This window comes from Hyposmocoma kahamanoa, unplaced genomic scaffold, assembly GCF_003589595.1.
Source record: "Hyposmocoma kahamanoa isolate Upper Pololo Valley unplaced genomic scaffold, ASM358959v1 81, whole genome shotgun sequence".
Lineage (NCBI taxonomy): Eukaryota > Metazoa > Arthropoda > Insecta > Lepidoptera > Cosmopterigidae > Hyposmocoma > Hyposmocoma kahamanoa.
In genome coordinates, this window is record NW_020654080.1 from 5,373,211 (window position 1) to 5,401,086 (window position 27,876).

The following is a 27,876-nucleotide window of genomic DNA, read 5'->3' on the forward strand; positions in this document are numbered from 1 at the left end:
ATTTGTAAGTCAATGTACATTATTCAAATAATACAAGACTAGTGCCAATTACAGCCGAACACATCATTATCATAATCACTTAAAAATAACATAATTAAAATAATAAACTATTTATACATTATTCTATAAATATATAGTTAATTCGTATTGTTTACATCGGATTAATTTTAAATGAATTTTAAATATACATAAAAAAAAACAAAATTGAAATATCCAAAAAAAAAGAATAATGTTCTGGATAGGTATGTCGCTACTCGATGCTTGTCGTCACTTCCAATTAAAGAAGTGTAAAAAGTTTACAAAGTGTTTTATAAATCACACGTGCAATTCAGGTATTACAGTTCACTTATCGATCAGTAATCGGCAGAATTCTCACAGGCTATATAGAACTTCATAATAATTTGTCAACAATTTACGTATCCAAATATTTATTGTACAAATCCTTAAATCAATCGACAAAACAAAGTTGTGAAAAAAATTTCGAGCGGTTACACACGGTGACTTTATGTAACGATTCAAACGCGATGCAAAAGCGATGCAGTAGCTAATCGTCGACCTTTACGTACACGCGCGCTGCCAAAAGTCGTCGTGATTCTTAATTTTATCGAAGTAGTGGTACTTAATAGTAATAATCTCAGTACAGAATACTAAAAAAACCGACCTCAAAAGTACGTGGAATTACGTCTATTTGCTAAGTTTGATTGAATAATCCCCAGTTCCCCACTAAGGATATTTCTCCTTAAATTCGCCACTATACAGGACTTGACACTAGAGATAATAAGAATCGGTTCTCACTACTCAAACTATATTGAGAGAGAAACGCCTTGAATTGGAGAAATAGCAAAATCAACCATTAAAATAATTAAGTTTTAAGTAACATTTAGGCGCTATTTATAAAAATGAATCTTCATACGTGAACAGCCACCCTTAGAGGTGGATGATTTTCTTCAAAATGAAATGGGACCACTATGAAAGTACCCCCTTTCCAACGAAAAAGAATCATGAAAATCGGTTCACAAATACCGGAGTTATCGCGTAACATACATACAAACAAAACATACAGTCGAATTGAGAACCTCCTCCTTGTTCACAATAATATCTATGTGGTCGGTTGTCTTTTTAGAAGTGCCTATATGAACATTTCAAACTTGAGATTTAGACTGTTCACTCAAAAACGAGCATTGTCATTCAATCAAGCTCGAGCGAGTGTCAAACGATGGATGACTGGAAGCACGAAATACGATTTGTGAGTGCTACAGTATTTACAGCGCTACAAAGTTATATTTGTTGTTCGAAAAATTACTGTATACTGTGTTTTAATATATATCTTGCAATGCTGTTTGAAATCATAACACAGATTGATGGCAAATATACGTTGGTGGAAACAAATTAAGGCGGAAAATGAGCGTATAACACGATAATGTTCTTAGTAGTATTTGCATGGCAGGAATATATAATAAAGGTCAACCATTTTGTAGTAACATCAATTTTTCTCTTATAATAAATAAATAATATTCCTGATGATAAACGATATCCTGTGTCGCGGGTGCCATGGAAACACAAATAGACTATCACAAATTACACCCTAACTAAAGAGAGAAATAAATGTATGCCATACAAATAGCATTATCCCAGGACCTCTGCATGGCAAATCAGCATGGTAACCGTTCGGCCACGGAGGCCGAATCTTACAATAAAAATGTAAATAGTAAACAAAATCACATACTCTGAACTGAATAATTTATAAATGTTATATTTGATATGATAACGTTTTCTAAGTCCCGTGTTTTATTGCGGTCGAATGCCAGTTTTATTAGATATTTCTAGTTCAAACCGATACAAAATATATTAGGGTTGTTTTTTTTTCAAGTCTTTTGTTTATGTCCTTTTGATCATTGTTGAACATGTCAGCCCCATTACAAAAACAATACATGCAAAAAACACTTTATGGAATCCAAATAAACAAATGAAAATACTACCTAATCAAACATGTATACAAAATCTTTGTGGCACTACTGGTTAGCTCATCAAAAAAAAGTACCAAAACCAACTTGTGTAGACCACGGAAGAAAAACTAGAGACATAAGTTGACAAGTCCCATGTGCTTGTAATTTCGCGTTATTGCTTGGCGGCAGAAAAAGGTAAGGTGGTGGTAGTACTTCTCTGGACGAAGTCATCTTTACAAGTAGCTCTCTACTGCTACTAATTACACACACTGCGCAATTTGTAGAATTCACCCTCTTTATCAAATACAAACTAAGTATGTTGAAAAAGGATTATCGATTGTTTATCTGACATCGGTTTGGTCACTCGTTGGTATTGTCGGGACTTAGATAAAGGTCGCGTTTATTGTGTTGCTTGTTTTTGCCGGATGAAAATAGTTATTGTGAAAGAAAATTGCTTCGAATATTGGAACGAAATTTTGTTAGGCCATTTGCTATTATTTTTATGCGTATGACCTGTTGCTAGTTCAATACAACCGAATGGAACAAATCAAAATATAAAATTAATTGATATTGTGTAAGACAGTAAAAAAATCAACGTTAAAAAGTGTCTATTTATATAAAGAACTTGAAATGTTCTTAATAGAAAAACGAGAAGAAACATAGCAAATGATTTCTGATGTATTGTATTAAAACATTCAGAACTGGCAAAAAAATATATCTAAGGTTATAGATTTTAGAATAGGTTAATAGAAAGAGATAAAGCATAATTTCGCCGTGTCGACCGGTGGTACACCACGCCACAATACATTTTTTCGTTGATGGGGCGATGATGTACCACCACCGGTGGTACATCATCTTTGAGAATCTTTCCCGCTGGACAGCGAACAATGATAATTTTGTTCCCAGTCTGAACGTGTTAAAAAACCTCGATTAGGTTTTATTGAATATTTTGATGTTTTTCCTGTCAGATCGAATAAATTTTTCTTTGTGTCCGATCTTTGTATTCATAAACATAAAAAAAACCCGATACAAGACAGTGAACTCCAAAAAGTTAATAAAGTCACCATTTGTAACCTAACAACTTGTGTAGACCGATTTAGTGAGTCCTAATATGATAGTTCCATTGTTGGTAGTTGAGGAGACGACGTTCCAGGCTGTAGACTTTTTCAAATATACCCACGTTTTAGTCCCCATAAATTCCGTAGTCACGTCATCAGTTGTTTATAATTAAAGCAAACCGCCCTATTCCGATCTACTGTCACAGAAGTTATTTACATAATTAATCTGAACATTTACTGTCGCCGTGGTCGAGTGGTTACCATGCTGGTCTACCACACAGATGATCCCGAGAACCCGGGAAGGTTTGGGTGTGATTTTGGTCTCTCTCTCTCTCTCTCTCTCTCTCTCGCGTTATTAATTGCACATTTTGATGCAAATAAATCATTAATTTCATAGATTTCTCACAGATAGCAACGGTCTACTGGTTCGTTCCAAAGGTCAGTTGGGAGAGTGTCAGCCACGTTATGGTGAAGGCGTTGGTTTGAGTCCAGCCCGGTCATAGGAATTTTTCTTTGTGTTCGGTCTTTGTATGTTAATAGTTATAACAAACTACTGGAGAAATCACAAATTAATATCATTATCTATAGTAACAACATCGTCTTTAACAACATCAACTTTTTTAATAGACCAAATAACGGGATGAACAAGTCACCTGGTGGCAAGTGACACACCTGTTCATAACAGATACAGTATAACTCAGTTCTTTAAATCACAAAGACCTGAGGGGCACAGCTACTGCGCCTTTTCCTTTACCCTTCATAACAAGAACGCAATAATGCTCATATTACTGCTTGGCGGCAGAAATAGGTAAGGTGGTAAGTAAGGCAGTACTTCCCTGGACGAACTCTTTCGCAACTCTACTGCTACTAAAACTTAATATTGAAGATAAATCATTTTCCTAAAGAACATTACTTACGTCTATGGGCAAACAGTCAGTTGGTTCATTTGGAAGAAAGTGATAATCAACATACCTACATTTGTTCCTACAGACTATCTAAGAATAATTCGCGATTTAAATTCGGAAAACAGTTGCAATTTCCAATGAGTAGCAACCACGAAAACCTAAAAAAATCAATACCAAATAAGTATTCCCTCTTTCTTCCTTTTTCAGTGATTCTTCTTTTAATTTGAACGACTACTAATTTAAAGTTCTCCAATTCTCAGAATCTGTAATCGTTACAGCTTCGTCAAATAAAGTTTTTATGAATATTCAATAAAGTAATTCCATTATGAATAATGTAATTTATAATAATTTTGTATCAAGGAATGCTGAAGTTTTCAACAGAATATGGAACGAGTGAATGTTTTGAGGTTAAAGGATGAAATTGCTGCTATTAAGTTTTAGCCACGTTGAAATGAAATAAAGTGAATAATGACGAGTGGCGAGCTATTGTTGAAGCCGATCCATTGTAAACTGCGGAAGAATTCATGATTTGCTATAACTGTACTCACAGTACTAATCCATTTATGCTATGAATAAGATTGATATTAGAATCCTGGCTTTAGAATAAGACTTGATTATACAGAAGGCTTGAAGATACCCTAAGATAAGAAGTAGATAGAAGATACCTCGCAATTATATTGGGTCCTTTACAAGTAATAGCTGACTAACACGGTAAAGTCATTAACAAGTTATGTCGAATATTTTTTAATACAGTTGCTCAAAACGTGGTATTTTTCGCACTACAAATCGTGCCGAAAGTTGGAATTTTCGCACTAGTGCTTTTTACCTTTCCTTTTTTTTTTAATTTACTGTTGTTTCAAATCTTAAGCACAGAACTAAAGAAGTTGTATATTTATTTAATATTTATGTGCTTTGTGACGTAAGTCATTCGTCATTAAAACTTATATTTATTTACAAATACTATATAATGAACGTGTCGAGTGGAGGTCTCTGCCTACCCCTGAATGGGTGACAGGCGAGATTTTTATGTATATATTTGTTTTATGTATTACAGATAAATTGTATCTCACTACCGTGCACGGGTTCCTAAAGAAGTTTAAACAAAAGTACCAGGACTTCATAGTAAGAAAAGTGGTTACAGACCGATATTACAGAAAATAAACAAAAACAGCACGTTAGAACTAGCTTTTAACTAATGGTTGCAGTGGTTGTATTTCATTATTTTAATTTACTAGCAGAAAATGAGTTTTTTTTAAATACTGTTTTATTTTACTTTCAATGTAGTTTTTTCGCAAATGTATTAAAAAACGTCGTTTGATACACGTGCGGATTTGTCATTTTCACTTGTCTCGCGTCTTGACCCTCGCCTCTGGCTCGGGCCAAGAAGCCTCGAGACTCGTGAATAATGACTAACTTTCCGCACTTATATCAAAAATAACTATTTCACTTCAATGAAATCAACAATTCGTTTCATTAAGCATTAACGTAAATAAAGTATGCATAAACAAAATGCCTACAATACAGGTACTCATTTACTTAGTTTAGGCATTGCAACTACACTGTTAGAGTTGGAACTTTTAATTGTATTGCTTTAAGATAATTGTATAATAATTAAGGTTGCTTTTTATTGTTTTGTCATAGTTTTCTTCTCATTTGTTGTACTCGAATTTACATTAAGTTATAATGAAATAAGTGTATCTATGTTTATTTTTATTTGCGCCTAATTGTTAAAATGAGTAAAGAGTCTAGAAAAAAGATACCTCATGCATTGTCCGAACTACAACGAGCAATGGGCATTTAAGCTTACACATTTTTAATGGATTGATACAGCGAGAGCCTGTATCATTTCTTGTGATCAATTATAATGGATTTTTTCTAATAAGCGCAGAGGTTGAACGCCCTGCTTCCTTCCAGCTTTACTCTTCATGTATTGGCGCTCTTTGTCGCCCTCATGCTCATTTGATTTGGCTTCAACCGAAACCTATTATTACGTAAATTTAGATAGTTAACAATTTAGTACCCCGTTCTCCGTTATTCTAGGTACAGTGTGATTGAGCTTCCAATAAAATATCAGAAGTATATTTACAGCATAGCTGCACATTTCGTTTATGTCAGTTTTATTTTCTAAAATATTTATTTTTCTTCGAATTATTCTATATAGAACGTCAATTTAATTTTTTTACTTTGGTAAGTGATAAGATGAAGAAGTCGTGCTTCTAATGGTTAAAAGATACGCCTACCCGCAATAATTGTAATGCCACTTAGGGCTATAAATCGCAAAGACGTGAGGGGCACACTGCGCCCGTCACCCTGACACACAAAGTTGACAAATCTCATGTCTCTGTAGTTTCACCAGCACACTGCTTGGTTGCCACCAAGGAAATAGGTATGGTACGGATTAATATAAATTTTAATAAAATTGAAGTTCGAAGAACGATGAACACGAAGCGGGACACCAAAGATACAAGTATAGATAGGTAAAGACAAATGTACAAACTAATACTTTGTGCCCGTGAAAATAAAGTGGTTTAACGTTTAGTATAAATACAAAATACTCCGACCAAAGACAACAAGAAACAATGAATTTGGAAAACAATAAATATGTCATTGTATTGTATAAAGTATCTTCGAGACAATATATTTGTGTAGTCTATAGTTAGTTTCTGTTTCGACAATGATGAGGTTATTAAGTCGATTTTCTAATCCTACAATAGCTAGAAATAGTGATATAATATAAAGTTTTTACATTCAGGACACGAATATCACAGAAGAAACTAATTAAAATTGGTCACAAGTTGTTATATTTCGACGCATAATAATGGGACACGAAGCTTTGCGACCAAGATTGTTGAAATGAGAAAAAGGACACAGTATTCACTTATAGGTTATGAAATATTATTTAGGCCTATGAATGTTATCAGCAAAGATTGGAATAGGTAAAGTATTTACCTAAACCTCAAGTAATACGCGCAGAGTGTACTTTCCTTCGAAATCACGGAACTATTATATAGCATTTTGTTCTATATTTTTAACAGATTCGTAATTAATGTGATTAATGATACTACTTAATACTATATAATGATACTTGATAGAACTCAACGCAAATGATATAAAATGGGAATACTAATAAAAACTTCTGTCCTATGAACTTAAAATGATTACGGCCCTAAAATCGTTCCTTGAGGTAGCCCCAATGAGTAACGTATGTAGTCCGCAAGGTGAGTGTGACCTTGGTGATTGTGTTCTTACAATAGTGTAGATTTGTGGCGAGGCGCATCAATTGGCTTGTTTAAATCGCAAATCTTTGTGATATACGGCTTAAGGAGCGGCATGCGTGTTGTATATTTGCTGCGTATTTTGACGGAGACTTCAGTTCGAATATGTAATGTATCAAGTGTGCCTTGACTTTCAGTACCGACACGTAACGACAGCAGTTGATTTAGAGCTTTTATTGTCATTGGTTTTGAAATTTCAAATTCTTTTTTACGTGTGGCGCACTATAAGTTTCCGGAATGAATAAGAAAAACATACTATAAATGGTCAAAAATGAATTCATTGTTTCTCAAAATATTCTCCGTTACCGTTAATGCACTTTTTCATACGAATGAACCAATTTTGAAAACATTTATGCCACTCCTCCGTGACAATATCTGAAACATATTTTTCATACTCTTCAACAGCCTCTTCAGGTGGTTCTTAATTTTTGGAAATAAATAAAAGTCACAAGGTGCTAAGGTCTGGACTGTACGCGGGATGGCTCATAAGGTCAACGTTGTTCACCTTCAAAAATTCATTTGTCTGTCTAGCCATGTGAGAAGATGATACAGCGTTTACGGTTATTTTTACGGAGTTTGTCAATAACTTCCGGCAAATAAATGGTCGTGTACCAATCACTATTAACGGTACAACGATTCTCCAAAGCATCAGTAGCCACGTGTACAGTTTTATTAAAAAAAGAAGCAATCATCCGCTTAGAGGCATTTTGCACTCGCGCCACTTTCATTGGTTTCGGTTCGTCTCGAAAGACCCATACGCTCGATTGCTGCTTTGTTTTGGGATCGTAACTATAAATCCATGTTTCGTCACCTGTTACTATATGCCAGATCAAATTTGACGCCCCTTCGTTGAATCTGGTAAGCATGGCATTGCACCAAGTGACGCGATCCATTTTTTGAGCCTCAATCAAATTGTGTGTGATCCACCGAGAGCACAGCTTTTTCACACCCAAATGTTTGTGTAGTATTGATTGTATTTGACTCATACCTATGCTTAAAGAATATGCCCGAATCTCATGATATGTCACATGCCTATCTATTTTGATCGTACGGCGCACAGTATCGATGTTTTTGTTGTTCACAGCAGTGGGCGGGTGACCATCACAAAATTCGTCACTGAGATTCACACGATCGCGTTTGAATTCTGCAAACCAGCTATAAATAGTCCTCTTGCATGGCGCTTCATCGCCAAGAGCAGTTTGAAGCCGAGCGAAGCTGCGCTGAGCTGTTAAGTAACACTAAGGGTCGTATTCCAGAACTCTACTCAATGCTCAAGTCAGGATCTGGAGAATTTTAGATCCAAAGTTTAATATTCAATGTGTATCATTCGCAAAAACCTACGTACCAATTTATTAACGGTTAATGATATGTCTTGACTGTCGCACATATTTGAATTTGAAAACTCTTAGGCCAAAAAACTTTTGACATACTCAATTTAGCGTATCGTCTGAAATGTTAATCTTTAAAAGTAGAATAGTTCATAAAAGTCATGATTCATGTCATTCAAATCTGTGGTCCTAAGGTACTGATGTTTTTTGTGAGGATCATATACATAATATTACATTTCTGAAAAAATGGACGGATGACCTAATAAAAGGAGCAGGCAGTAGTTAAATGTGGGCGGAACAAGACGGAACGGTTGGCGTATTCAGGGAGAAGCTAATAAACATGATAAGCTCATATGGTGATGATAATGACATTTCTGCTCTAATGGTTGAATTCTCCATCACGTGATGAGAAATTAATAAGAGCCTAGCAAAATAGAAGTTTTTGGGCGATTTGATATTTTTTGCGTATGTAAGTTTTTATTTCACATTATTTAGCAAGATTTGTCCCAGTGTTTGATAGCGTCTCTGCTAATTCATGGGATTATTCACTAAACTTGTTAAGTTGTTGCTTATTTTGTCACCAACATATTTGCCCAAAAAAATGTTATTCCTACGTCATTAATGATGTTTCAACTGTACCGCATTATTATTTCATTTTAATGGCAAATCAACAACACCCTACATTTTAAAGTAGATTTACTGTTAGATCGATCGAAACATATTCTATCAAGTGACTATTAATGCTTTGATAGCCAACATCCCGATAATCGCCTCAATAGAAACTTGATATTCATGAGAACGTTCTCAAACGTTCCATCGAACATTCTACAGACACCGAGATTATTCAGGATTGCTCAATTTGTATTCTGTCCTCGTAGTTTCAAATTATCCGCTGCTTATAAATTACTAAACCTCATTTCAATAAAAAGGAATTTGGGGAGAATTTAGTTTACTTATCTGGAGAAACGAACTTTCATTAGTTTGTAGAAAGACGTTGCTGTTTTTTTATAAAATCCTTTGGCGTATTTTCTTACTTAAAGGAGGGTAGAACATTTTCAATAAAAATAGTTAAACTATCTCTGAATTAAAAATTTCAGTTTCCGTAGGACGGGATGTAAGTAGTTATTTATTATTACATTGAACATTGAAAAAAGTAAAGTTTTGTTGCTTCCGTACACATACAATCAGATTTGTTATTCATATTTTGATCAAAGTTGCAGACAATCCCCCTAATTTGGGTGATGATATCAATTTCACATTACTATATTTTTGATATGAAAGGACGGGTCGAATGTAATGATTATAAATAAATTATTCGTAATTTCAAAGTATCGTGCGCGTACAGATGATAAGTCTTCCCACGAGTTACAATCAACTATATCTAAATATTTGGTCGCGAGAATCATTTCAAATTAAATATCTCTAATGTAGGCAACGAAATTACGTTTGAAATCGTCACATCGCTTAAAACTTATTTGATGAATGATTTTTTTATATATATCATCAGCATCACAAACATTTAATAGCTGAAGGTACACCTTGCATTTGTATCATCTATGTCATCATCAACCCATTTATACATTGGGATGTATAAATGGGTGGATGGGCTGCTGGGCATGGGTCTCCTCTCAGGCGAGGGTATAGGGCATAGTCCGCCACGCTGGCCCAATGCGGGTTGAGTACTCCAAACGTTTTTCCGAGGGTTGTGAACCTTCTTCACGTGCAGGTTTCATCACGATGTTTTCCTTCACTGAAAATTTTACGGTAAATTTGAAATTAAATTTAGTATCATGTACATAATCATTTTAAAAAGATTTCCTTAATCAATGTGGTATCATTTTAAACTTGAGCTTTGAACTTTATTGTGATACATTTTTAACATTTTCTGAAATTTTATTACAAAAAAACATATACAGTACCCTACAAATTACGAAATAACTAAGTCCTGAACGTAGGAATCGCAAGTAATTAAACACTAAAAATAAGAGCACCTAAATATTCGCTAAGCGTTATTGAAGGCAGTAATTTGTGTCGTTATAATTTAAACAAACATTGTGCAACTAATTTGCACTTAACAATGCATGTTGCTTACAGTTTGCCCTTTGGTTAAGTCTAATTGAAGTTAATTTGTCGACTGAAATGTTTACTCAGTGAATATTGAAAGAATAGATAGAGATTCAGGTCGACGTTTTGTTTATCATACTAGTGTGGTCAAGTCGTGCATTACAAATGATATCGAGTAAACAAATGAATTCGGACCCACTGTCTGTGATAGGACTCAGAAACGCTACAGAAAATCGCTACGGTCGGGCAGCACCGTTTGATCGGTACCGACTGATTAGAATGTTTGTATAAGAAAACTGTACAATTTTGTACAATTTTTTAACCGACTTTAAAAAAAAGGAGGAGGTTCTCAATTCGACTGTATGTTTTTTTTGTATGTATGTTACGCGATAACTCCGGTATTTGTGAATCGATTTTGATGACTTCTTTTTTTGTGGGAAAGAGGATATCTCTATAGAGGTCCCATTTAATTTTGAAGAAAATCATCCACCTCTAAGGGTGGCTGTTCACGCATGAAGATTCATTTTTATAAATAGCGCCTTAAAAGGTGGATGATTTACTTCAAAATGAAATGGGACCACTATAGAAGTACCCCTTTTCCAACAAAAAAAGAATCATAAAAATCGGTTCACAAATACCGGAGTTATCGCGTAACATACAAAAAAAAAGAAAAAAAGAGAACATACAGTCGAATTGAGAACCTCCTCCTTTTTTAAAGTCGGTTACAAATGATTGCTGTGGGTAAAGTACCTATTGAATACAGCTTTTTTCTTGTAAGATGTCGTGGTAAGTTTGTGTTTTTTTTTGTAACGTGAAAATTTGTAGAAATGTTTTCACATCGTATAGTAAGCTGTGTTTATCCTTGATATTGGTGAATATTTATCCAATGTGATTGACTCAACACTTTCGCTGTTATGCGGAATCAACCAAAGCCATTTAATGTTGTATAGACTCTGGCGAGAATTAAACAAACAACGACGGAATGGAAAGAAGATCGCTACTATAAACTGTAGTGTGTATGTAAAACGGTGCCGACTGATTGTAACGATTTTTTGTTTGTGGGCTTCGTACGCCAATTTGACAGTCGCCCATACATAGCTGGCGTCAAACCAGTTCACAATAAGTATGATGGTAATCAAGTTAGTATTAACTGTTAGGTTAGTTCAGTTTGTGATAAATGACAAACATTTGACGACCTCGGTGCCACAACGGCTCATGTTGTGGGCACTGGATGAGGAGGTCTAAGTAACAGTTCAGTTCCTTGTGAAGGAGTTCATCCTGGGAAGTACTGCCGCCTTACCTATTTCTGCCGCCAAGCAGTTGTGAACATTACTGTGTTCCGGTTTAGAAGGGTAGGGTGCTGGTGAAATTATAGGTACATGGGACTTGTCAGCTTATGTCTCAGGGTGACGGGTGCAGTGCCCATAAGATCTTTGCGATTTAAAGCTCTGAATAGCACTGCAACTGTTATGGATAGGCGTATCGCTTACCGCCAAACGCATGACTTGTTCGATTCGCCACTTGGGGTTATAAAAAAAGTCTCGGGTTCTACTCCCGGTAGGACCAATTTGGGATTTGGGACCAATTCCATTGCTGTGGTACTCATAGTACAGGGTATTTATTCCCTTGTTTGAGACCAGGCAATTGGTTGTCTGGCACATTATTATAATTTAATCTTTCTTTAATTTGATTTCTAATAAAATTCTGTTGTTAATGCAATACTTTTCATTCCTAAATTGCTCGAATAAACGATAATTCATATTTTTAGCATTTACAGAGAGTGTACTTTTTCTCGATTACTGAAGCCGTGGAGCACACTAAACATCATGTACAGACAGATACAATAGGCAACAGATGTTGACTATAAGCTTTCTGGATTTACACAATAAGGGACTCGTATATTTAGATAACATGACATCTTGTAACATGTGGGCTTTTGGGTTGAACTGTACAATGATGTTGTAAGTTTAGGATATGTTTGTTTATTGCCAAGTATAATTTACGGCATTGTACGTGTACTTATCGAAACTATTCTATAAAAACATTTTACACAAATAATTTTAACTAATGCATGTTTAGATTTTTCTTTCCCCCGATGCAAAAAGAAGGGAAAACTTATAGTTTGAGCCTTTGTATCTGTTTGTCTGTCAATTGATTGGTCTCAAATCGGTTCTTTTTTTGTTTAAAGATCTTCAGTTCTTTTCCTAGTTCGTATAGGGATCTCATAAGATGAAGATTTATTTTATTTCCCCCTGTCCAATCGATTTGAAATTTGTCTGTTATATAATGTAAATTCGATGACATTATACGGCCTTCGTGGTCGAGCGGCATGCATACCGGTTTTCATGGTGTCGCCATCTCTTAGGTCCCGGGTCAATGTAGAAAACTAACTTTTTTACATTATCTCAAGTCTGGGTGTCCGTGATCGTTGTTTTTGATCGTTGTTGCTTGGCCAGATATATTATAATACGTTTTAATCTTATTTATATCATAGGAATCTAAACATTATTTCATTAAGATAATATACAGGTAAGGTAAAAAAGACAATACAAGCTTAAATACTAGAAAGGAAAACTAGGATTTATAAATTATATGAATAAAATTGGGTCGTCACGGCAAGGTGGTCAAGATGCTGGCAGCGTTTGTATTGTCATGCTAATGCGTTGGGCAAGGTAGCCGGCCCTTGAGTTTCCTAGGCAGTCTATTAATTTTTTCGATAAAATTTTGTAGATATGAAGGGCACTGGGACCCCACGGGTCAAGGGTTTCGACTCCAAAGGCTGTAAATAGGTAGGCGGACCCGTTACTTACTATGATTCTTAGACTTGAATCCACGTCCATGCTGCACCGTAGCATTGCTCTAACCATCTGAGCCACGGGTCCAGTTACCGAGTCGTCGAAATTCTGTTATATGAATTTGTTATAGATCTTTGTAATGGCTTTCGGCATTCGGCGCCGCTAGTGACATCTAGTGAGAGATTTATGAATAATTTTCTCACCGCAGCGTGTGTTCGATCTTTGTATTGAAATGTCAATTAATGGTATGTGGTTTATTTATTTAACCTTGATTAGATGCTGCAACCTGGGCTCCTGAGTCTACTAATTTTTTTTAAACCACTTGTCATTATCATTCCATGAGACTCCACTGAGATTTTTTAATAATAATAATAATAATCTTTACTCTCTTACAAAGTTATCCTATAAATAAGTAATTAACATTATTGACTTGTCATTAATACATCTTTGTAAGAGACTGGAGTCCATACTAGGATTTGACCTGTGCTACGGATCTCCAGGCACTCACCAACCGGATTTTGCATTGAGTTATACATAATATGAAAGCTTTACCATGTTGCAGACTGACTTGCGCCCCAAGTCTGCAAATTTTAAATCATCTCAGTTGTGTGCTGAAAGAGTGTCAATGACAGAATTTTGTAGAATTGGTATTCTGCTATAGTCATCGAGATAATATCCAACTGCCATTGCATAAATATAAAGCTTACTTACTTACGGTGGACCTATAGTGTTTGGACTCATTACATTATGGCTTACGGATGGTCACTGTATCGATTTTTTGAGGTACATGTATCGGCTTTTAATTTTAATTAAAGTTTTATTATAAAACACTTGCGTTACTGTTAGGTTATTTTGGGTTTCTAAATATATATTTACTATATATATAACTATAATAAAAATACGAATAGTATAGCGGTTGCCGTTCGGGTTATTTCGCGATGACATTTCGGATTATGCAAACCTTTACATTCAGATTGTTGACTAGTTCATGTTTGCACATACGTTTTTGCGAAAAAGGTTTGAAAATATGATGCCTTTGGGAAGGCAGATAGATGAATGGGCGATGCGGAATCGCGAAACACTGAACGATCATTTGTCAGTTTTACGAGTTTTGGCACTGAGGCAATGGACAAAAATATTCCCTAAAAATGAGTGGAATTTCTGGTATGTCCCTTGAGTCACCACGAAATTTTGTTAATAATGAAAATTGGAGGCTCTCGGAAAGTAGAACCTTGATTCCGGAACCTCAATTTTTTACACTTGTAATATAATTTCATAGTCGTGTCGTAATAAAGTTTCATTTTCCTAATAATCTCTAAAACATGACAATTTTGAGCGAAAATACGGGAATATCTTAAAAGTTAATCCACCTAACTAAGGTGATCAGGTCCAAAAACAAATTTTCATAAAATTTTATATAATCGCTCTCAAGAATTTAAAATCTGACTATAGTATAATGCTTGTGCTTGTTAAAAATGTTGCATATTAACGAAGAAAAACGTTACGCTGCCTTGGAAGTCGAACAAGATTTAGTTATATAATAAATATGATAGGATATTTTTTTTAATGAACAACTAGCTCGAATGTTTAGTGGTGTGGACGTTGAAACAAATCTACTGCCTCCGTGGCCGAACGGTTACCATGCCGGACTGCCACGCAGAGGTCCCAGGTTCGATTCCCGGGCCGGGCGAAATATTTGTATGACCTACATTTATTTCTCTCGTGACTTTGGGTGTAATTTGTGGTTGTGTATGTGTGTGTCCATGGCACCCGCGACACAGGGTTTCCCTAGTGCGGGGCTATGTTGAGTGTGTGCGTTATTATTATTATTATTATTATTATTATAAATAATGATCATGTTGAAATTTGCACAAACGCGTGATCCAACAAAACAAATCAAACAAAGCTCATCAACTTTGCAAGTCTGTCATTATTGACATTAGTTGTATGTTCCCATCACTGTAATTTTCCGCTGGTTTAAATTTTGTGCGTTAAACTGTCGAAAGCTCATTACAGATGAATGCTCTGTTAAGGAGGCCTTTAAGTATTAATTACCTATGAGATTAAACTCAAGACACCTATTACTACTGTAATTAATCTTAGCGAGTACATTTACAGCTACTATACGTGTAGTTTGAATCATAATTAGATATCCAAAATGTAAACAAAGAAATGTCATTGTCAAAGTGTGAATGCAGATTTTTTTATATAATATCAAGTGACAGGACGAACAAGTCTTGTGCCTGATGGTAAGCTACACGCATGTCCATAACAGTTGCAGTGCCGCTCAGAGCCTTAAATCGCAAAGATCTGAGGAGCACTGCCACTGCGCCCGTCACCCTGAGACAAGTTGACAAGTCTCATGTGCCTGTAATTTCACCAGCACCCTTGCCCTTGCCTAAACCGGAACACAGTTATGTTGACATTACTGCTTGGCGGCAGAAATAGGTAAGGTGGCAATACTTCCCTGGACGAACGCTTTCACAAGGAGCTCTACAGACGTGCTAAACCTTTTGTTTTCAACGGATTTGGAAAAGGAGATTGGTTTTATTTTCTACAATTTTAATTATCTATTACAAAATATTAACAATAATCAAAAAGTTTGGTTCGTGATTTCAGAAGTGCTCCTTTGAAATCTTGGAGTTATTCAGACTCCTCTTACCAGAGCTTACAAAATATTTATTTACATTTCACATATTTATTTATAGTCTTATTGTATATCTTCATTTTACTATATACTTTATATGTATTAATGTATTATCATTTCCTTAATATTACGTATTCGTGTGTACATTTTGATATAACAACTTTATTGTTGGAATTATTGAGTATGTAGCATTCAATTTCATGATTTATTAGAGTTTATTGTCGATTCTAGAGTCAACTTTCCCTTCAATTATTCTAAGGTTAGCTGGAACAAAAATCCCTTATAATGTATTATAATTTATAATTTACAAACACTCTACGGAGATAATTAAAATACTGGAATTCGAGAAACATAGCACGACTTACTATTACTACACGACAAAATATCGGCATGAAAACGTTTTTGAGCCCGTCATGTCACGTCACTGTCATGCTGACATTACTTGGCGGTAGAAATGGGTAAGGTGGCAGTACTTCCCTGGACGAACTCTTTCATAAGGAGCTCTATTGCTAGGAAAAGTTTTTATTCAAAATATCTATTTGAGAGGTAAATAATATTAAATTTAACATTGTACTTAAATAACAAGTTTAAGTAGCACTATAATGGCAATAACGTGCACGAGTGCGATGTCGCTAACGGGAAATATTACTCATAGCTCAGTAAATGGGTAGTACCTTGTTATAACCGGGGGCACCTGGAATATATAATTGTGGTACCAGTATCAGGATTTCCCGGTATTTCCGGGAATTCACGGGAGCAAGCCATAGTTATCTGTAGCCACGTTGAGGTTGTGAAAGGAATATTTGTTTCTGTTTGTTCGATATTCATGTAAATAATATATGTATTTTGGTGTGCTGGTAGATAATGATAATATCACTAACAAACATAAATTATAGGTCTAACAGTTTCTTTACTCTTTAATTTTGGCATTCTCGGACTAACGAACTCTGGTTGGAGGAAATTTGTAGACGACGAAATTACGTGGCTCAATTTCGGTGGGTGTGGCGAGATTTCATTTCAAATCATACTGAGCATGGTTTTCATGTAATTCGAAACTGTACGATCTACTTGTTATATGGGTCACCTTTAGAACTGCTCGAAGGCATGTATTCAATCCAAATTATCCATATATAGTTGTCAAAAAAAGTATTATTTATGGCATAATTCGTGCATTAGGTTCAGTTGGATAATTCACTGTAATATTGAGTTTATTATATATCATTTCATATTATAGGAGTGAAGAAGAACTTTCATATATGACGCTACGGCAAAAGTCGTTAAAAAGCCAAAATAAAGATCTGCAACAAGCACATAGAAAAATTCGTCAGGTCTGCTGGTTTTTATTGTAGCTTTGTTGGGAGAGTATCAGGTAACGTATGCTGAAAGAGTTGGTTCAAATTTTTCTTAGTGTTGTATTAATAATAAATTCACTTTTTATATAAATGGATGGATGCGAATTTCGATCTTCCCGTAGCCTTAAGCTCTCTATTCCTTCTCACATTACAAATTATTTTTCAAGCTCATGTTGCGCAAGTATCTTTTTGACAATTGTCAAAATCAAAACTCTATATAATGTTGCTTTGGGTATATATATATATATATAATTTATTATTATAATATATATGTACGTTTATTATGTATGTATAATAAGTATGTTTACAGTATGTTATTTATTTATACCATACAAATTATCGATTACCTTTCTAGTATATTGTTCTTTTTTTTTAAGTGTAGCACCAACCTATTGTATTTTTTTTTCCATTGGGCCCAATGGTTGAGTGGTAGAGAATGCCTTATGTCATTAAGTCCGCCATTTGTACTTCAATGTAATTGTATGGACAACGATACATCAGACTACACATTTTTGTTCGAAAATCGCCTCCAGTGCAACGGAACAAGATACGTCAATATGTAACTTGATGCGCTGGCGTGTGTACAATAAAGTTTAAATAAATAAATAAGAACAGCAAGAATCAAAAATTTAGACGGCTAAAGCAATGTAAATGTTTCCATTAATTCAAAGCTGAATAAATAGAAAATACCTGCTTAAATAGTTTGTCGGGCAGAACATTTTAATGCCTCTAATCTCACGTAGGTACAATTTGCAGAATTAATTTTCAAACTTTAATCTCTTAGAAGTTTCTCACAATGTGTAGGTAAGTTTAATAACGACTTGAAACAGACTTTGAATTGGTATTGAATGGCGGAAGGAATTGCAATAAATGTGTAGAAATTAGGAAATCACTATTTAATTACCGTAATGATAGGACGTTCACGTTATAAAATTTACTAACAGTGCACTACCTTAACTAGAATATGTTAATCAATGGCATTTGGGTCCATTGACGCTTTTTAATCCGGTGATTGAAAAACTCCGCTGAATAAAATGTTTGATCCAAACATAATATAGAAAACAAAAGGATGATCAGCGTAAAATTTTGCCAACGGTCGAATTTTTAAATTTACGAAATTTATACCGTATTTGGTCGCCGCGACTGCCTCAGTACCATCTTCGTTGATTTCTATAAAAGTTCTTTGAATTACCGAACTCACGTACAACGGTGGTGTACTTTTCGAAATATGATACAATTTAGCTTCCGATGGATTGAAAATACGAGATACATTTAACTGCAGCAGAGTTTCTTTCAGGTCAGTTTCAGATTCAATTCTAAATTTTGGAAGAAGACCATTGACTTTGTGCGAGCTCATTTCTGATACAGCCATTGCCAAAGCATCCGGATCCCGGAGCTTGGAAATCAGATCTTGAAGACCGTCTATGTCATTTGGTAAGACGATTAGAAATGTGGCTTCATCTCGCTCGTATGCCAATTCTAGAAGCTTTGCGTTCAATTGTTTGTTATCACCGTATTTATAATATCCTCTAACCGCCATGAAATTCAATTTAGTCGTATTAAGTTTATTAACATAGAAGTCGAGTAACTCGGTTTGTTTTTTATTAAAAAGCCTCTTCCATCTACCTTTAAAATAAATAGTATTGACGATCATTGCACGAGTATCAGCATTTAGTTCTTGAGAAGACACCATTTCTGTAACACGGCCGTTAGTTTTCTCGCGAATCCACTTGTTGATTTCTTCAGCAGTTTTAACTCTGTTCCGCAAATCTAAGGTTACAATATCAGTATCGAATGCAGATTTGAATAAAGCACCAACATTTTGATCCAGTTTAATATCTTTCGATATGTACAATCTATTAGCAACTTGAATATTTACTTTTGAAACAGATTGTAGGTCATGTTTCAAAGTTGGAAATGAAGATTTCACACTGTCGTCATTAGGGAATCCGATTGTTTTGAGAAGTTCATCATGGCTTTCCCCTTCTGAAGCTAAAGCAAGCACTGCCAAAGGAGATAATGCTGAGAAGGCAGATAACACGAAATTAAATTTTGAAATGTTTGTTACTTTTGCAGTAAACACTTTAGCAGTAAATTGATTGTTTGCTTGTGTAAATATTTCATTGCTGCAGATTATTTTAGCGCAGTCGAAACATAAGAAAATTATCCAAAACTTCATAACTTACAATACAAGTGCGAGTGGCTGAATCCAATTAGAAAGTAATTGCAATATCAATGTAGCATGGAATTAGAAACATCATTTCAATCACACAAGAACATACTCATATTTTGACTATTTTAGTTTTCGTTCATGAGTTTGATCCCACGATAAAAAAAATGAAAATAGGGCCAAGTTCAGAATAACGAACAAGTTGATTCGTCGGGTTTTGCCACCAAAATAATATATTATTACAATTAAAATTGTTTCAGTTTATGTATAAAATAGTATTGTTCAATAAAAACACGTGAGCAAAACTTGCCTAGTTAAAAAAAAAAATTATTGAATATTACGATGTTTTAAAACCATGATATTCAATTTTCTTTTTTGTGAAATAACGTGGTGTTATTTATTGTAGTTTTGTTAATATTATGAATGCAAAGATCGAATACACAGAAAAATTTTTCGTCGACCCGGTGGGATTTGAACCCACGTCCGTGTTGCACCGTAGCATCGCTCTTTACCAACTGAGCTACGGAGCCAGTTAGCGAGCCGTCGAAATTATACTTTGTGTTTTTGTTATGTAATAATAATAATATAATAATTTTATTGACAACACTTTTTAAAGTCCAATAGTGTTAGTAACTTACAAATATAACTTAAAGACCAGATTAGTGGTCTAATAATAAATAGTTGCACATAAATTAAATTATGATAAGTGGAAACCGACTCTCAGATCTCTCAACTGCATCCAGACCTCTGTGAGACTATTCAAGCAGGAACTGAATGAAAGATTTCATAATGGGTAGGTCATTTTTTGCCGTGGGGCCACGGCTTAAGAATACATTGTCGCCTCCCCATACATGCCCGTGGGGGTCGTAAGAGGCGACCGAGGGCGTCACAAGTGTCCATCTGCTTAGCGTTGTGGTAGGCTTTGTGCCGACTGGATAGCGACCACAGTACACACGGCGGAAAACCCTCCACAGTGAAACGCTTTTGCGAATCGCGTTCAGGGATCAGTTGGTGTACATCCAGTGCACGTGGAGTTTTCGGCGCGGTATCTGGGAGGACTGCGGCGGATATTCGCCATGTCACTTGTTGAGGGATGTCTAGTTAACCTGCCGGCCAGGGAGACCCGTACAAACGGTTGTCCGCTGGCCGCCCACGGTACAGTACAGGGGCCCAATAGGGACTAACTACCCCTAGAGGCTGCCCCACCATGCCGCGCATAATCTTGGGGTAGATCGTCGTGCCGGTTAGTGACCGGAATTTGGGGTCCCGGCGGCATATCCCGGGGGGGTACTGGGGCCCTTCCGTTCGGCGGGTCAGCCGGTTATCCTTCAAAAGATCAACGGCATGTATTGCAGTTCCCCTCGTTTTTCTTCTTCGGTGCAGTGCCGAAGGCTTCATCTCTTCACACTACCGTCCTTCTTACCCACCATGACAGCGCAACATAAGAATGCAGATCGTTCAGCGGTGCCTAATCCCCCCACCGCGTTTATTATTGAGTTCGCTAACATCCGCGGACTCCACTCCAACCTCAAAGCTGTCCACCATCACCTCGAGACAGCCCGGCCTGCCCTGCTTTTCCTGACGGAGACGCAGATTCGCCGTCCGAATGATATGAGTTACTTGAACTACCCCGGCTACTCGCTTGAGGAAAACTTTCAGGCCAAAGCCGGGGTATGTGTATATATTCGTTCGGATGTGTGCTGTCGCCGTCTGCGCTGCCTGGAGGACCCCTCCTTTTCCACTATGTGGGTGCTCGTAGAATCTAGTTATTCAGCTAGAGTCTTCGCGTGCTTATATAGATCCCCCAGCGGGGATGCGGAGACAACTAGGCTCTTTGACCAACTAAGCCAGGCGACTCTTGACGCGCAGGCGCAGTTCCCATCTGCGGAGATGGTCGTGTTGGGGGACTTTAATGCTCACCATGAATCATGGTTAAGTTCCCTCAAGACTGACCATGCAGGAAGAACTGCCCACGCTTTCGCTCTCACGCATGACTTGACCCAACTGGTAACCCAGCCCACCCGGGTTCCAGACATATCGGATCATGCACCCTCTTTGCTTGACCTTCTGCTCGCGAGTCACCCTACCTACTATACAGTATCAGTCAGCGCCCCCCTGGGAAGTTCTGATCACTGTTTGGTTGGGTGTAAGGTTTCCCAAATGCCTCCAACTAAGCTGAAGGAGGTCACTCGTCGCATTTGGCACTACTCGTCGGCGGATTGGGATGGTATGCGCGACTACTTTGCGTCCATCCCTTGGTTGCAGCACTGCTTTGCGGGAAAGGATGCCTCAGCAGCTGCCGATGCTGTTGTCGATGAGATTGGAACGGCTATGAATTACTACATACCGTCTTCCAGTGTCATCGCCAATCGCAGAGGACGCCCTTGGTTCAATCGCGAATGCATGGACGCTGTTAGTGAGAAACAGGCTGCATATCGTGGTTGGATCAAGGGTCGTGTAACAAAGGATCTCAACCTTGCGTCCCTTAAAGCAGCCTATAACAAAGCAACCAAGTCTTGCAGGAGGGCTTACATAAGAGCGGATGCCCAGCGCGTTTCACGGATTGGCCAGAAGCTGGTAGCCCATCCCACCGGTAGCCGTGCCTACTGGAGCCTGGCCAAAGCCGTGCAGTCCAATTTTTGTCGTTCGTCGCTGCCGCCTTTGAGGTATCCCAATGGATTTTTGGCCTATGGCCCCGAAGAGAAAGCCAATTTATTGGCCGACCTTTTTGGGGCTAACTCGCGCATTCACGACCAAGATGCGCAACCGCCGTCAATTCTCCACTGCGGAGTCACAATGCCTGATATAGTTATCAGGCAATGTGATGTCCGCAAGGAACTGCAGACTCTTGACGTGCGGAAAGCCTATGGTCCAGATGGGATACCTCCTATCGTCCTTAAAAGGTGTGCGGCGGAGTTGTCTCCCGTACTGACGCGCTTATACCGCCTCTCATACCAATCTGGTAACGTGCCCCTAGCTTGGAGGGAGGCCAACATGCAACCTATCCCCAAGAAAGGAGATCGGTCTGATCCGACAAACTATCGCCCAATAGCTGTCACTTCAGTGCTCTGCAAAGTGATGGAGCGGATTCTAAATATCCAGATAATCCGGCACCTGGAACGTCACTCCATTCTTAATGATCGACAGTACGGGTTTCGGCCGAACCGATCAACGGGTGACGTTCTAGCGTATCTAAAGCATCTCTGGGGTGAAGCTATCGACAAACAGGGCGAAACCTTAGCGATAAGTCTGGATATTGCTAAATTGCGCCTTTGATCGGGTCTGGCACCGTGGTCTCCTCTCCAAGCTTCCGGCATATGGTCTTCCCGGCCGCCTTTGTGAGTGGATCTCCGGCTTTCTGCGCGAGCGAAGATTGCGTGTCCTTGTTGACGGAGGCACTTCGCGGCTCGTGACAGTTAATGCTGGGGTGCCACAGGGCTCCGTGCTGTCGCCCACGCTGTTCCTTCTGCATATCAATGACTTGTTGCCTTTTGGCAACATTCATTGCTATGCAGATGATAGCACAGTGCACGGTTGCTATTATAAGCAACCGTCAAGCAGCCGGGAGGACCCTGAGAGAAACCGGGAAAAACTTGTCGCTGAGCTCAACCATGTTTTGGAACATATATCGTCGTGGGGCTCCCGAAACTTGGTTGAGTTCAACGCCAAGAAAACCCAGGTATGCGCGTTCAGTTCCAAAAAATCCCCATTCCTTCCACTTCCCCATCTTCAGGGTACAACGCTGACGCTGCAGGACAAGCTCAGCCTGCTGGGGATGAGCATCCGGAAGGACATGAGTAACAAGGACTATATAGAGAGCGTCATCTGTACCGCGTCGCGCAAGCTTGGCATCCTGAACAAGGTGCACCGATTTTTTACTCCAGAGCTGCGATACCTGTTGTATAAAGCTCAGGTCCGAAGCAGCATGGAGTACTGTTCGCACCTTTGGGACGGCTCTGCCAAGTACTTGCTCGATGCCCTAGATGGACTGCAGCGCTACGCCTTCCGTGTTGTCAACGATCCTCATGTAACTGAGCATGCGGAGTCGCTACAGCTTCGCAGAGATATAGCGTCTCTTAGCGTATTCTATCGCCTGTACCACGGTGAGTGCTCTGAAGAGTTATTCAACCTTATCCCTTCCTCTCCTTTCCATCAGCGGACCACCCGTGCCGGACTGCGTTGCCACAGTTGGACGGTCAGTTCAATACCGTCCCGCACTAAAAAGTTTGGCAATTCGTTCTTATGCCGAACCATCAAATTGTGGAACCAACTCCCGGCGCATGTATTCCCTCCCCTCTATAACATCGGGTCCTTCAAACGTAGTGTGAAGAAGCATTTGGCCAGACCGGCAAAATGATAGTGACGGAGTGAAGATATTTGTGTTTTCCATCCGTTACTCTCATCTCTGGACTGTATTCGCACTTTCCATCAGGCGCGGTGCAGTCATTTTGCCGAGTCACAATAAAAAATAAAAAAAAAATATCTATCAGAATATGACCTCTAAAATGATGTTGGTGCTGCCCTTCAGTCTGCTAAGCAACGAGGCTGTCTTTTTGCGGATAATGGCATTAAAACCATTACCTCGCGCGTCTACAAACTTGGTAGACGCACTGCAAAACCGGGGCAACCCCATCAACATCCTAAACCCATTATGGTATCTGACTCGTGAGGCACTAAGTGATTTTTTAGTACAACTGAACCGCAGGCTGCTCGTGTAGAACGATTGTCAATCCCTATGTTCCCTCTCTATATCGGCATGGTTATCAAGGTCGTCGGTAACATAATGCCCAAAATATTTAAATTGGTACACTCGATTCCAATTCACATTATCAAGCCTAATTTCTGTACTAGTTCAGGTACTTTACCGACGGCCTTAAAAACCACGTACACACTATTTTCGCCATTGTATAACAGCCCATGTTCACGAGCGTACTTCTTACAGATACCAGGCAGTCTTCTGAGAGTTCCGACCAAAAGGCACAGCAGCACCGTGTCGTCCGCATTACTGATATTATTAATATATACAGTATCCATTAAACAACCAACACCTTCACTGCTTTGCCCTACGATAAGGTCATTGACATACAGGTTGAAAAGCTTCGGAGAAGTTATAGATATTTTTACTGGCTTTCGGCATTCGTTAGTTTGTTATATGTTCATAGTTTGTCATACTTAATTATTAATACAAAAGTCGAACACTCAGAAAAGTTCCTTCGATCTGCCTGGATTTGGACCAGCGCTTTCTGCATACCATGCCTGATACATAAGGACTTAAGTACATATTCTGGAATTTAGACGTTTTTACAAATAGATATTAAACAACATATTATAGATCAAACACACCAACGTTTCGGGACCTTTAGAGGTCCCATGGTCACGGTTGACATGGTCAGTTAACTGTGACCATGGGACCTGTAAAAGGCCCGAAACATCGGTTTGTTTGAAAAAACAAATACACGCGATTTAATTCCGGAAAAATTGTTTCATTGCCTAAAAGTAATTAATTTATCTTCAAAAAACATTTTCAAATTAGGACTTCAATTAAAACGTGGAATAACCGATCAGTTTCTTGAAAAAGACATTAGGTATATTGGTTCCAAGGAGATAATATTTAGGTCCTGCAGTACATCGCTTTACAGCGAATATTTACATGTAAATGTAATGTAAATATTTATTTTAAGACTTTGGAGTCGACGTTGACGGGACGAACAAGTCGTGCTCCTGGTGATAAGCGACACGCTTGTCGATGACAGTTGCAGTGCCATCAGAGCTTTAAATCACAACGATCTGAGGAACACTGCCACTGCGCAAAAGATTGGTAAAACGAAGTATGTTTAATTTAAAAATATACAAATGGAGGAAGCACTGTACACCGACTTTACAGGTACAAATAGATTGTAATTGCAATTGGAATGAACAAGCAAGCAAGTTTTGCTATAAAGTAAATATAGAAAATATTTACGATTTACACGATATTGACTTTGTTTCTGCCGTTACCAATTACATGAAAATTATTTTAATGCTTGATGAAAACAGTGTAAAATAAAAAGGATTGGCCCGATTTAGGCCACAGACTAATTTGTGTTTTTTATTAATTAAGCATTACTATTTCTAATGATATATAATTTTTGATAGTAGTAGAGGTCTTTGTAAAAGAGTTCGTCCTGACAAGTAATGCCACCTTAATGTGAGCATTACTGCGTTCCAGTTTTGAAGAGTAGGGATGCTGGGGAAATTACAGGCACATGGGACTTGTCAACTTATGTCTCAGGGTGACGGGCGCACATGCCCCTTAGATATTTTAAATTTAAAGCTCTGAGTGGCACTGCAAGTGTTATGGACAGGCGTGCGTGGCTTTAATCATAAATTTTAAAAGTAGCTAAATTCAAACTTCATCATCTCGAGAACGTCTTGAGTTCTTTTTCTTTACAAAACTTTGGATTCTGGGCAATTAAACCAACAAATATGAAGTAGACGAATACATTTAGAAGCTTACAAAATAAACATTGGATATTAGACATTGACTTACAAATAAATGGACGACGGGTCTAATACTCAAACCACGAAAAAAATGTCCCAAGTCAACCTATTTAAACGTAGTGACATGTAAAGGAGTATGAAAAAGCTAAAACGTTGAATTTAAATTGTAATGTCATCGCAGTACTGTCTAATTTTGCTTGCTTCGCTGTCAGTCGAACAAACGAAGACTAAAGCGTGAATGACGCTCTGTATACGATTTTAACGCCCTATAAGTTCGGACACTTTTTAGCGCGGACCCGACGTCCATATAATTGTAAGTCAATGATATTAGAGGAACAAAATTAGAAGTTTAAACGTCAAATACATTTTCAAATATCGAAGATCGAATACAGTTCGAAATGTTTCGTATAATATAACAACACACTGTCTGGCCGTCGCCTTTTGTTTTCTGAACGTTAAATCACTGAATATGCGTGTCAAATTACTCAATTGTGGTGGTACACAATTATTATAGCTGCTTATTATTTACGCAAGTACGTAATTTAAAATTTCTTAACACATACTTTGATAAGAATCGATGATAAAACAAACCTTTGAAAATTTGGGAGAATAATAACAAATTAATGTAATCAAAGATGATCGACGGCTTAATCATTGATCACCATTTCAATCTTCGACAATGTAGAAATTCAAATATTTGATAGGTAATGACTTAATAATACGGGGACAACCACGATGTAAGAATCCAATAGGTATTTTCGTACCTATCTTTCAATATCATGCTACACGTAAGGCTAAAAGTCCTTATTATGAAGAAACTATATTTCTTTTTTGTGTGCTCTTAGTTCTCAAGTTATAGAAGTTTTTGTATGGTAAGTGTTAATGTTAGATAATTTACAATTTTAGACAAACCAATAAGAAATTTTATTAAATTTTTGACATTTTCTTTCTTAAATAAAATAACACTAATAGCTTCATTTAACGTCTGTTGTAAACACCGACAAGGATATGATTCGCATCGTTTTTCACTAAGAAGATAAATGGACGATCTGCTCGAAATTCCGCTTTGATGTCGTTGGCATTGTAAACTGTTACATTGTTCGCACCACATTCACATATTTCAAAGACTGATTTTTGTACAATTTCATTCAAATACACGTGTTCGTTTTCTTTTTCTAACATGTTATATAAATTAATCTTTGTCTTATTGAACAATAGTTTTACGTTTAGGCTTTTAAGTAATCTTTTCAAACAAGTTTTGGTTTCAATTTTAAACTTAGGAAGAGAAATATTTACAGTTTCACTAGTTTCAATAGAGAAAAAAGTCCGATTCATTAATTTCTTCACTAAAGTCTTAAGGTCGTCCCGTGCCATTGGGTAGAATGATGTACATAGCAGTATTATTCTCCGAGAATGGTAATTCTAAAATTTTTGCAATTAGGCTTTTGCTTTCAAGGTACACACCTATTCCATGCATAGCAATTACTTTGACGGTAGTATCGTTAGATATATGAAAATAAATTTCAGAGGATTTATTGTTATCCAAGGAGTGTTCCCAGATGCCGTGAAAATATATAGCACTAACAGCGATGACGCTTGTATTTGGCTTTAAATCATGAGAAGACAAGACGGGCGTACCATAACTTTCCGGAACTGGCAACTTACATAAAAAATATTTAAAAAGTAATTACAACATTTGAAAATGGAACTCTTTGGATGTAGAACGGCCTCGGTGGTCGACTGGCTTGCACACCGGTTTTCATGGTGTTACCATCTCTGAGGTCTCGAGTTCGATCCCCGGTCGGGTCAGTGTAGAAACTAACTTTTCTATATTGTCTCGGGTCTGGGTGTTTGTG

General features: G+C 37.4%; 1 protein-coding gene and 1 pseudogene across 1 annotated transcript in view; both read right to left on the reverse strand.

Moving 5' to 3' along the window:
* LOC113234193 (prolactin-releasing peptide receptor-like) overlaps positions 1-27,876 on the reverse strand; it is a 142,551-nt gene that overhangs the window by 43,746 nt on the left and 70,929 nt on the right. The window lies entirely within an intron of this gene.
* On the reverse strand, positions 18,246-27,590 carry LOC113234026 (annotated as a pseudogene).